The sequence below is a fragment of the Aotus nancymaae genome, unplaced genomic scaffold, assembly GCF_030222135.1.
Source record: "Aotus nancymaae isolate 86718 unplaced genomic scaffold, 86718_ANA_hifiasm-v0.15.2.pri h1tg000033l, whole genome shotgun sequence".
NCBI lineage: Eukaryota > Metazoa > Chordata > Mammalia > Primates > Aotidae > Aotus > Aotus nancymaae.
This window is the reverse complement of record NW_026988447.1, coordinates 38,148,729-38,158,415: the sequence shown is the minus strand read 5'-3', so window position 1 is coordinate 38,158,415 and position 9,687 is coordinate 38,148,729. Positions and strand designations below refer to the sequence as shown.

General features: G+C 42.3%; 1 long non-coding RNA gene across 1 annotated transcript; it reads right to left on the bottom strand.

The window, feature by feature from the left end:
• Positions 1–3,069: 3,069 nt before the first annotated feature.
• Positions 3,070–8,033, bottom strand: LOC135277746 (uncharacterized). Its single transcript, XR_010345333.1, has 3 exons — positions 7,845–8,033; positions 5,898–6,889; positions 3,070–3,425 (listed from the first exon to the last, which is right to left on the bottom strand). It is a non-coding gene; the product is annotated as an uncharacterized LOC135277746 (long non-coding RNA).
• Positions 8,034–9,687: the final 1,654 nt, after the last annotated feature.

Below are 9,687 nucleotides of genomic sequence, written 5' to 3'. Positions count from 1 at the left end.
TCATTTTCATTCAGTCTAACAGGCTTTAAATGTCATTGCTCCATATCCCCACCAACACTTGGTATTGTCAGACATAAATTTTTTGCCCTTCTAGTGATTTTGGTTCTCATTTCCTTTATTACTAGCAAATTTGAGCACCTTTTCATGTATTATTATTGTTTGAACTTCCTCTTCTGTAAATGCTACTATCCATGTTCTTGCCCGATTTCTAACTGGGTTGTCTTTTTCTTATTGACTTTTAGGAGTTCTTTGTGCTTTCTTCATTGTAATTCTTAAGTTACGTATTTACAAAATGTCTTCTTTCAATTCGTGATTCATGTTTTCACTTAACGATGTTTTCTCATGAAGAGAAGTTTTATGTTCCAATGTAGATGAAAGTGTCAACCTTTTATGTTATGGTTGTGCTTTTGGAGTCCAGTTTAAGAAAGTTTCCCTACCAGAGATTAAAGATATTGTCCTAAATGTTTTATAGTCTTGCTTTTCGCACTAAGTCTCTAATCTGTCTTTTTGTGAAGGGATTTCCTTACAAACTCAGGACTTCCCTCAGTTGCTAGTATGCATTGTGGACCCGCGCCCCCTGAACAAAGACAGAATACAGCATTTTTCTGTTGTATTTGGCCTTGGATTTCTTTTTCAGAAGCATCTCTAGGGATATCTTAAAACATACTCTGAGAACCACTGTTCCGTAGAGTAGAAAAAAATGAAACTCGCTTTCTACCTGTATCCTTGATTAATTCTGGGATCCTGAATCAATTTCTGGGTCACTTCCTTGTGATTTGTTTTACTTATTTTGAAAATAAAGACCTTATTACCTAAACTAAAAAAATAAAAGACAATATAATTGTTAATATGCATAGAGAACAACAGCTAGGGTGAAACTATTAATGTGCAAAAAGGATTAAACTTGTGTGTGTGTGTGTGTGTGTGTTTGTTTCAGACAGGTCTCACTCTATTGCACAGGCTGGAGTGCAGCGGCATGATCTCAGCTCACTGCAACCTCTGCCTCCCAGGTTCAGCCGATTCTCATGCCTCAGCCTCCCGAGTAGCTGGGATTACAGGCATGTGCTACCACACCTGGCTAATTTTTGTATTTGGTAGAGATGGGTTTCACCATGTTGGGCAGACTGGTCTCAAACCCCTGACCTCAGGTGATCTGCCTGTTCAGGCTCCCAAAATGAAAAATATGAATGTATGAATGTTCTCCCTATTCTTCATTCCACGCCACTTGCTTGGAGATAGGAGTGTTGCACGGAAGGTTCTTGCCTGCTGAATTCCCCCCAGGCTTTTCTGGTGGAGAATCTGGAGCATATGGAAGGAAGGCAGAAAGCCAAAATGATATTTGCAATAAGAGTTTAAGGCGAAGAGACAGTACACAGGGGTTGAGGGAGAAGACAGCTACAGACAAGCTTTGAGTCCTGAGTGTTGGAGAGGGGTTGGGTGGAGAGATGAGTGGGAGGAGTTAATTTAAAAAAAAGAGGCTCCAAAACAACCACGGGTGACGGTGTGAGAGAACTTGAGAGGTACAGTAAGGAGGGACTATCAGAAATGTGCTGTGAATCATAAATTTGATCTCGGTCAGGCATGGTGGCTCACGCTTGTAATCCTAGCACTTTGGGAGGCGAGGTGGGAGGATCACCTGAGGACAGGAGTTTGAGACTAGACTGGCCAAAATGGTAAAACCTCATCTCTACTAAAAATACTAAAAAATTAGCCGGGTGTACTGGCACACGCCTGTAGTCCCAGCTACTCAGGAGGCTGAGGTAGGAGAATTGCTTGAACCCAGGAGGCAGAGGCTGCAGTGAGCTGAGATCGTGCCACTGCACTCCAGCCTGGGCGACGAGCAAAACTCCATCTCAAATAAATAAATAAATAATACATTTGATCTCTTTTAATACTCTTTAAAAATACAAACAAATTTCAGAATAACTTTAACTTTCAGTTGCTGGGTTTCTTTTTGTTGTGTTTCTTTTATTGCAACAACACAGGAAGACTAACCAGTTAGGGTCCCAGATTTTGTCATATTCTTTTATACACATGACTTTAGCTCATCATAATGATACTCCAGTGAGGCGGGTAGGAGAATGTTATTTACCTCCATTTAATGTCTGAAAATACTTAGAAAAGTAATGTTACTGATCAAAGACCGTCTGAGAGTGGTTAGGATTCAAATCCAGACTAACAAATGCAGTTTCTGTTTTCTTTCCACTGCACCATGCAGCCTGCAGAGAAGACTCACAAATGAATGCTCTTTGCCAAAAGATTTACATAAAAATCAATCATCTCCAAATAAAACAGCAACCTTAAATTATTTGGACCTAATGATCACAATTTCTTAAGACATGCTATTCAAAGATTCCTAGGGTGAAAAAATCTATCATATATAATTTAGTGAGATAATTTTGTTTAACTCAGCACTTCTCAGTTTAGCTTACATAATGCTGACCATACTTTTTAAGTGGAGGGGACGTTTCCATAGATAAGAAGAGTAACTTATTCAGAGATTCATAGGCATATAGTCCAAGCTTTTCTCTATATTCCTAAGAAACTGATAACATAATGGCTGTGGAAGACGCAACTTGAAATTTGTATTCAGCTGGGCATGGTGGCTCACACTTGTAATCCCAGCACTTTGGGAGGCCAAGGTGGGTGGATTACTTGAGGTCAGAAGTTCAAGACCAGCCTGGCCAACATGGTGAAATCCCCATCTCTACAAAAAATATTAAAGTTAGCTGGGCGTGGTGGCAGGTGCCTGTAATCCAAGCTACTCAGGAAGCTGAGGCAGAAGAATCGCTTGAACCTGGGAGACAGAGGTTGCAGTGAGCCAACATTGCACCATTGCACTTCAGCTTGGGCAACAAGAGTGAAACTCCATCTCAAGAAAAGAAAAGAAAAGAAATTTGTATCCAAAAAAATTTAAAAGTTAACCATTCCTAACAGGCCAACGAAATAGGACCAGAAGTCTTCATTTTTTGAGGAATGTACTTAATATTGTGGCTGACAGTGGGTCTCATTTTTCCATTTCACAAAATATGTATGTATGCTAATGTGTACTCCCATTTCCATTAAAACTGGAAATGAACGTAACTTTATTTCCTGGTGTCACAAGGTACTGACAAAATATTTCAAGAGCAGGAAACATTTGAAGTGATGATTATTGTTTGTTTTAGTAGCATAAAGTCTCTTCTACTTCCACCAATTAATTTTCACCACTTCCAGCTGGAGTTACAGCTTTGCCCCATCCCCTTTTTTTTGACTGCTATGGGTTTTTTTTTTTCTTCAATAATGTGCTGGGGACTCCATTTCTTATAGTAGCACCATCTTGGCTGCAGTGTGTGTCATTCTGCAAGCCCAGAGGTGTTCTTAAACTCAGACTTCCTTCTTAGTAGCATTGCTGTGTGTCATTTCCTCTAATGAATGGAGTAAACCTGTGAGCATGCACACCACTGAAAAATACATAAAGTCAGATCTGTGGTACCAATATAATAGCAACAAAGGTGATTAATAGTTTGTTTTAATGAGGTAACTAGTATTTAATAAGTTATTGATTTTTCTTAGCATCTTACTAAAATGGTTTGGAATGTGAACAAATCCTCAATCATATAAGGCAGTATATTGATTAGGTATGAATTCAGACATTGGGATTCTAGATGCTCTGTTATCTCAGGGCCAGTGCATATTACCTGATTAGTATTGATTGCACTGTGGCCATCCGTGAATTCTCAAGGCATTGTTTTTAGTCAAGGAAGAATGTTCGGGTGACCCTGAAATCACTTTGCAGCAGATCAGGAGAAAGTTGGGTTGTTGATGATTCAGAGCAAGTGGCCGTGGCTTTAACTCATGGAACTGGATTTAATTTGTACCCATGGTTTCAATATTATTGTTATGCTCAGGAGATGTTCTCTGTTGATATTCTTTTATTTTGTTTTTCTTATACACTTTTCTCTGTCTGGTATAATTTTTCTCCTGTTTTCTGCTTTGCAAACTTCTACTCGTGCTCCAGGACCCAACTCAAAAGTTCACCACCTCTGTGGCCTTGTTCCTGATTCCCCTGGAAGATTTTGTCTCCCGGGTCTTCTCATCATCTTCAGTTGTAATAACACTTCTGTATAGAGTGATACATGCCAGTCATTCAGTAATTATGTCTTTATACCTTCTCCCTGCTAAACCATGAGCTTCTTTTCGACAGGGCTGTAGGTCATCTCTTACCATTGCTTGCTCCTGTTGGAGCCCGCTGAGAAGAAGGTTCCCAGCTAGCCATGTGTAAATGCTTGCTGCTGTTACACGTTGGGTGGGTGGATATTTCTTTTCAACACTCAGATTCTGAAACTTCTGATCCCATAGGATGTAAATGGGCTTTTAAGTCTTACAGAACTGGAAGTTTCAGAATCTGAGAAGTAGGCACCAGGTACTTTGTGACTTCTCCACCACCACAATTTCTGTGGCTTGTGCGGGCCATACTCTGTGCTAAATACTTGGAATATAAAATATCATTAATTTCTCACTAGGGAGCAGGATAATTGTTATGTTTTCCATTTTACAGATAAATAAAGTGAAACAATAAATATTTTTCAAGGTCACATGACTAGTAAATGATGGGTCAGGGAGTCAAACCCAGGTCTGTCTCACTCAAAAGCTATCTCTACAGAGTGTACCTGAGACACTGGAGAAGGTCCACCCAAACCAGGAACCTGAAATTTCACCTGTAGATATTAACTCCGGGGGGGCTTGAAGGTTTTACAGAAGCAGCAGGGATGAGAGGGTAGAAGGCATTAATGAAACACACCCAAATGAAATAGAGAATTCTAGTATAAGAGAAATAGTTGGTGAACTCTCATACTTTAAGTTCTTGCCAACTAATTTCTTAACAGAGAGCTGACAATTAGAAAAAATCTTTCCCTTTAGGAATCATTCACATGAGACAGAGACACAGAGCAGAGAGCTGATAAGGTGCCACAAGAGAGTGTCGTAAAGGAAAGTTTAAAATTTTTAAAAAATAAACAAAACAAAATCAAAAAAGGTAAGTAGAAGACGCTAAAGACCAATGGTGGAGGTTAGTGGTGGATGTGGGCAGTGGAGCAGATCACGCTGGAGCAGGCACTGGGAGGTGCGCTGTCTATGAGATTTTAAAAACAACAAAACCCGCTAAAAATCTGCTGTGGTGACTCTTAACAACGTCAGTGATAAAATGATTCTTCCCAAAAGGATAAAACACTCCTGCCAAACCCCAACTTGGTACATGGTAGGCCAACTCCAGGGTATGGGTTTCGGGATTACACCTGCTCTCCGTACCGGAGAGAATTGCAGAAGCATCTGAATTCTGTTGTTTTGCTTTTACAAAGACTCTGACCAGCACTGAAGTAATGGACTTCTTTGAGTAGATCAAAATGAGGTGGGGAAATGTGATCCCTAGCTATAACACTGTAGTGATTTCCTCTTGCTACTGTAATAAATCATCACAAACTGCTGGGCATGGTAGCTCATGCCTGTAATCCCAGCACTTTGGGAGTCCAAGGCTGGTGGATCACGAGGTCAGGAGTTCAAGACCAGCCTGGCCAAGATGGTGAAACTTTGCCTCCAGTAAAAATACAAAAAAATTAGCCAGGTGTGGTGGCAGGCACCTGCAATCCCAGCTACTCAGAAGGCTGAGGCAGAGAATTGCTTGAACCCAGGAGGCAGAGGTTGCAGTGAGCCTAGATCACACTACTGCACTCTAGCCTAGGTGACAGAGCGAGACTCCGTCTCAAAAAAAAACAAATCATCACAAACTTAGTGGCTTAAAACAACGCAGTGTATTCTCTTAGACTTCTAGAGGTCAGAAGTCTGAAAGGGTCTCATGGGCTGAAATCAAGGCATTGGCAGGATTGCATTTTTTGGAGGCTGTAGGACCCGTTTCCTACCTTTTCCTGCTTTTAGAGGCTGCCTGCATTCCTCGGCTTGTGGCCCCTTCCTTCATTTTCAAAGCCAGTGGTATAGCATCTTCCAGTCTCTCTCTGACTCTGACTCTCACTCTCCTGCTCCCTCTCATACTTATCAGGCCCCTTGCGATTCTATTGGGCCACCTGATAATCTCCCTATCTCAAAACCCTTACCTCAATCATACCTGCAAAGTCGCTTTTGCCATGTAAGGTGCTATATGTACAGGTTCCAGGGATTAAGATGTAGACACCTTTGGAATGCATTCTTCTATCTACCATAAGTGTGTTAGAGTGAAAATTAGAGATCAGGAGACTGAGTTCCAATCTCGATGCAGCCATTGAGGCAGAATGTGCCTTGAGGCAAATCTCAACTCCCAGGCCATTGTTTCCTCCTGGTCTCTAGGTAGACCCTGTTAGGATATTCTCTTTGAAAAGTAATGTCTTTACCTAAACACATTAGGGAGATGTGGCTTCTGCTAATTAAAAGCCAGACCTGTTTTACACACTTACAAACGACACCGTAGCATTTATTTAAGGCCACTTCTGAACCATGCCATTAGTCCTTCTAATGGCGTTTCTGCAGGTTCTCAGCTGATTTCTGCTTACCATCCTACATTTACTTACACCTTGCCTACAGAGTGTGTAAGTTTTCAATTTCTCATTTTAAATAGAGGGCTCCAATTCCATAGCGTGGCTGATGCATTAAATATCCACAGCCAAATTGCTTAACGCCCAGGTTTTTTATCCCCTTCAAATTAAAGCTTTTAAAACACCCAGACTCCATGCTGGCTGAATGACACACACAGACTTTCTGCCGGCTCTGGGGGGCAGGCGATACTGGTTCCTGTCAAGTTCTAAATCTGGATGCTTTTTTATAGTGGAACAACTAAAAGGAATTGCTGCCTTGTGATATATAACTACTACTTATTATAGATTGATCCATTTTGCAGCAGGGAGGTGGAAGGCAGAGGGAGCTGCTGGAAGAACAAAAACAATCTTAGACCTGAGAGCAAGTAACCTTCTAATTGCCTTTTCCATGACAGCATCATAAGCTTCTTTCTGGCAGCTTTATTTCACAGTGACCTGCCACACTACTGTAATTTTCCTGGTGTCACTCATGCAGGTTTAAAAAATGATGGGTTTTATGGGTTTTATTTGGGAATTTGTCAAGGTTTCACATTTGTAGAAGCCTTGAAGCAGTGGCCTAATAGTCCATAATTTGGTGTTTAAAGGGATATTGGTGGGTAACCTGCTTGGGCCCACAGGTGCCTATAGTGATCACATCCTTATGCCTGGCGAGGAAATCTCCATAATTTTTGTTACGCTCCTGTAAACCTTTGCTGTCAGAAAACTCCATTCCAGGTTCCAGAGGACTCCTGGCATCCTGAGATGGGAGAAAAGCCTTTCAAGCTTTGTGATCAGGTTGATATTTAAAGCTAATTCCCGTGAAATGTACTTCGGGTGTTCGAAAACCCAGACTTGGGTCAGCGTATGCTGGCGATAGGGATTTATCTACCCCTTTTATGACTCACAGTCTGGAAATTAAAGTGCTGGACTCTGAGTCCTCTCTCTCTCTCTCTCTCTCTCTCTCTCTCACTCTCTCTCTCTCTCTCTGTCTTGCTCACTCTCTTTTCTTAGGATCTCCAAGCTCCCAACAGACGTTTTTAAAAGCCTCAGTTCTGAGGACTGTTTTGGCCTCCTGCCCCTGTGTGTACTCTTAGGTTTAATGAAAATTGGTGCCTCCGCAGGTCTCCCTGCAGCAGGGAGAGCAGCTCCTCTCGTGGTGCGGTTGCTGCGGTTGCTGGTTCTGGCCGCCAGAACACACCGGGCCAGGGCTGTTGTGTGTAAACACACACACGCACACACACCTGCTTTATCCCAGCTCCCTTCTCTCCGAGTTGCCTGGGTTGGCCTCTGCTTGGCGCCTACCTGCTGGTGTTTATCGCAGGCAGCGTTTCCCCTCCGTGTGCTTGGGCAGAGTCGGTGCTTATATGAGCAGCGGGCGATTTTTCGGAAGTGACCTCCGCCGAGCGGGAGATTGATGGTGGCGTTTGCTTTCATTATGTGTGGAGGCTGCCTCGTGAGCTCGCTGCGTGGCTGTCGGAGGAAGAGCAGAACGCTTCCCAGAATAAGCCTCCGGTATTATCTTTGAACATATGTTCTTGATTAAATGAGAAGAGGAAAGTCTCTTCGTTTTTCCCATTTGGAGGTTAAAGTGGAGGGTTTGTCTAAAAACAGATTGCAGTAAATTGCGGGTTTATTTGAACAGTATGTCAACATTATTTACTCATGGAAAAAAAAATCTCAAATTGATAGGTTTCTTTTAATTACCTCATCCTGAAAGCTGCTCTCAACAAACAGCAAATATTTCAGAAGCCATTTGGGTAAGTCTGAAAATGTTGAATTATTGGAAACCTGCCGAGAATAATACCTTTGAAAATGTTTCCGTAGTTCTGAGTATAAGAAAACTTGATTAGGAAGCAGCTTGTCTCTGAGCAAACTGGGTATTGCCTTCTGTGATCTTGCTGGCCTCCTTGTAAAAGATGGCTTGCAAGATTCTTGCATAGTACTGATCACACCACCCTGAAAAACAGGTAGCTTTCTGGGGCTAGGTATTATTGTCTGTCACTCAGACCAGAGTGACCTTGTTTAACCCCACTACAATAATATCTTCCTCTTGAGTTCTGTCCAGGAAACACAAAAGCTAAATGAAAGAAGATTTAGTCATTGAGTGTTTTCAGCAAGTCCGAAGAGCTCTTCTAGCAAATCCAGGCCAAAACACATTTGACCAAATAATGTTCTTTGACTTTATTGCTTGATCTCAACTAGATGGAAGGATGGTCTGTTGGACAGAGCCATTCCTAGAGCGCAAACCTGTTTGAGGATGGGGTAATTCTCCTGGTGTCACTCATGCAGGTTTAAAAAATCTCAAGGCTCCTAAGCGATGTTTAGGTGAGGGAGGTAGCTGAGAGAAAGACAGAGACTCATGTAAGCCAAGGACACTTATACACATATACCCTTAGGTTCAAGTTCTTTTGTAATTTCCTTTTCAGAACTGCTTGTGATGTTTGCCTTGTGTATGCATGAGTGTATGTGCATGTGTGTGCGTGTGTGTGTGTGTGTGTGTGTGTTGAAGGGATGGATGAGTTGGCAGGGGTAGAGGGTATGGGGCCTATAAATGAGAGATTGGGGTGAGTGGACTGAGGGCGTACACACTATGATTCACTGTGGGCCTCAGGTTCCTTGGGCACATCCCATACTTTGAGTAACATTTCCTGCAATAGCATATAGAACTGAGTTTACTCCTTGGGATACTTCCAAACTGAGTAACTCATTAAGAGTATTTCATCTGAAATGGGCATATGCAGGTTTCATTTCAGGACTACTGTATAAGCTGGTAAAAATGTACTAGTTGTTAAATATTGAAATATCTATCCATGGTAAATCACTGTCTAGGACCCACTGAATACTCTATACCACCCCAAGAGTACCCTGGCCATCACTTCTAGGACCTCCTCCCTGGCCTCCTCTAAATCCAGCAACTAAAGATTTAATGCCCAGCACTTTGGGGACCTCCAAGGCCTAATCTGGCCCCACAGCTGGCCCTTGAACCTCATCGGCTGACAAGAATTCTGAATCCAGGCCCTGGGTGTATGTGCAATTGTCAGGAGCCTGAGCCTCAGAGCGATTGTCCTGGTGCCTGCCCAGATGTGGACCCTCTGGACAGCCAGATCTCCTGGCTCCTTGGCCATGGCTTGGGTTTACATAGAGG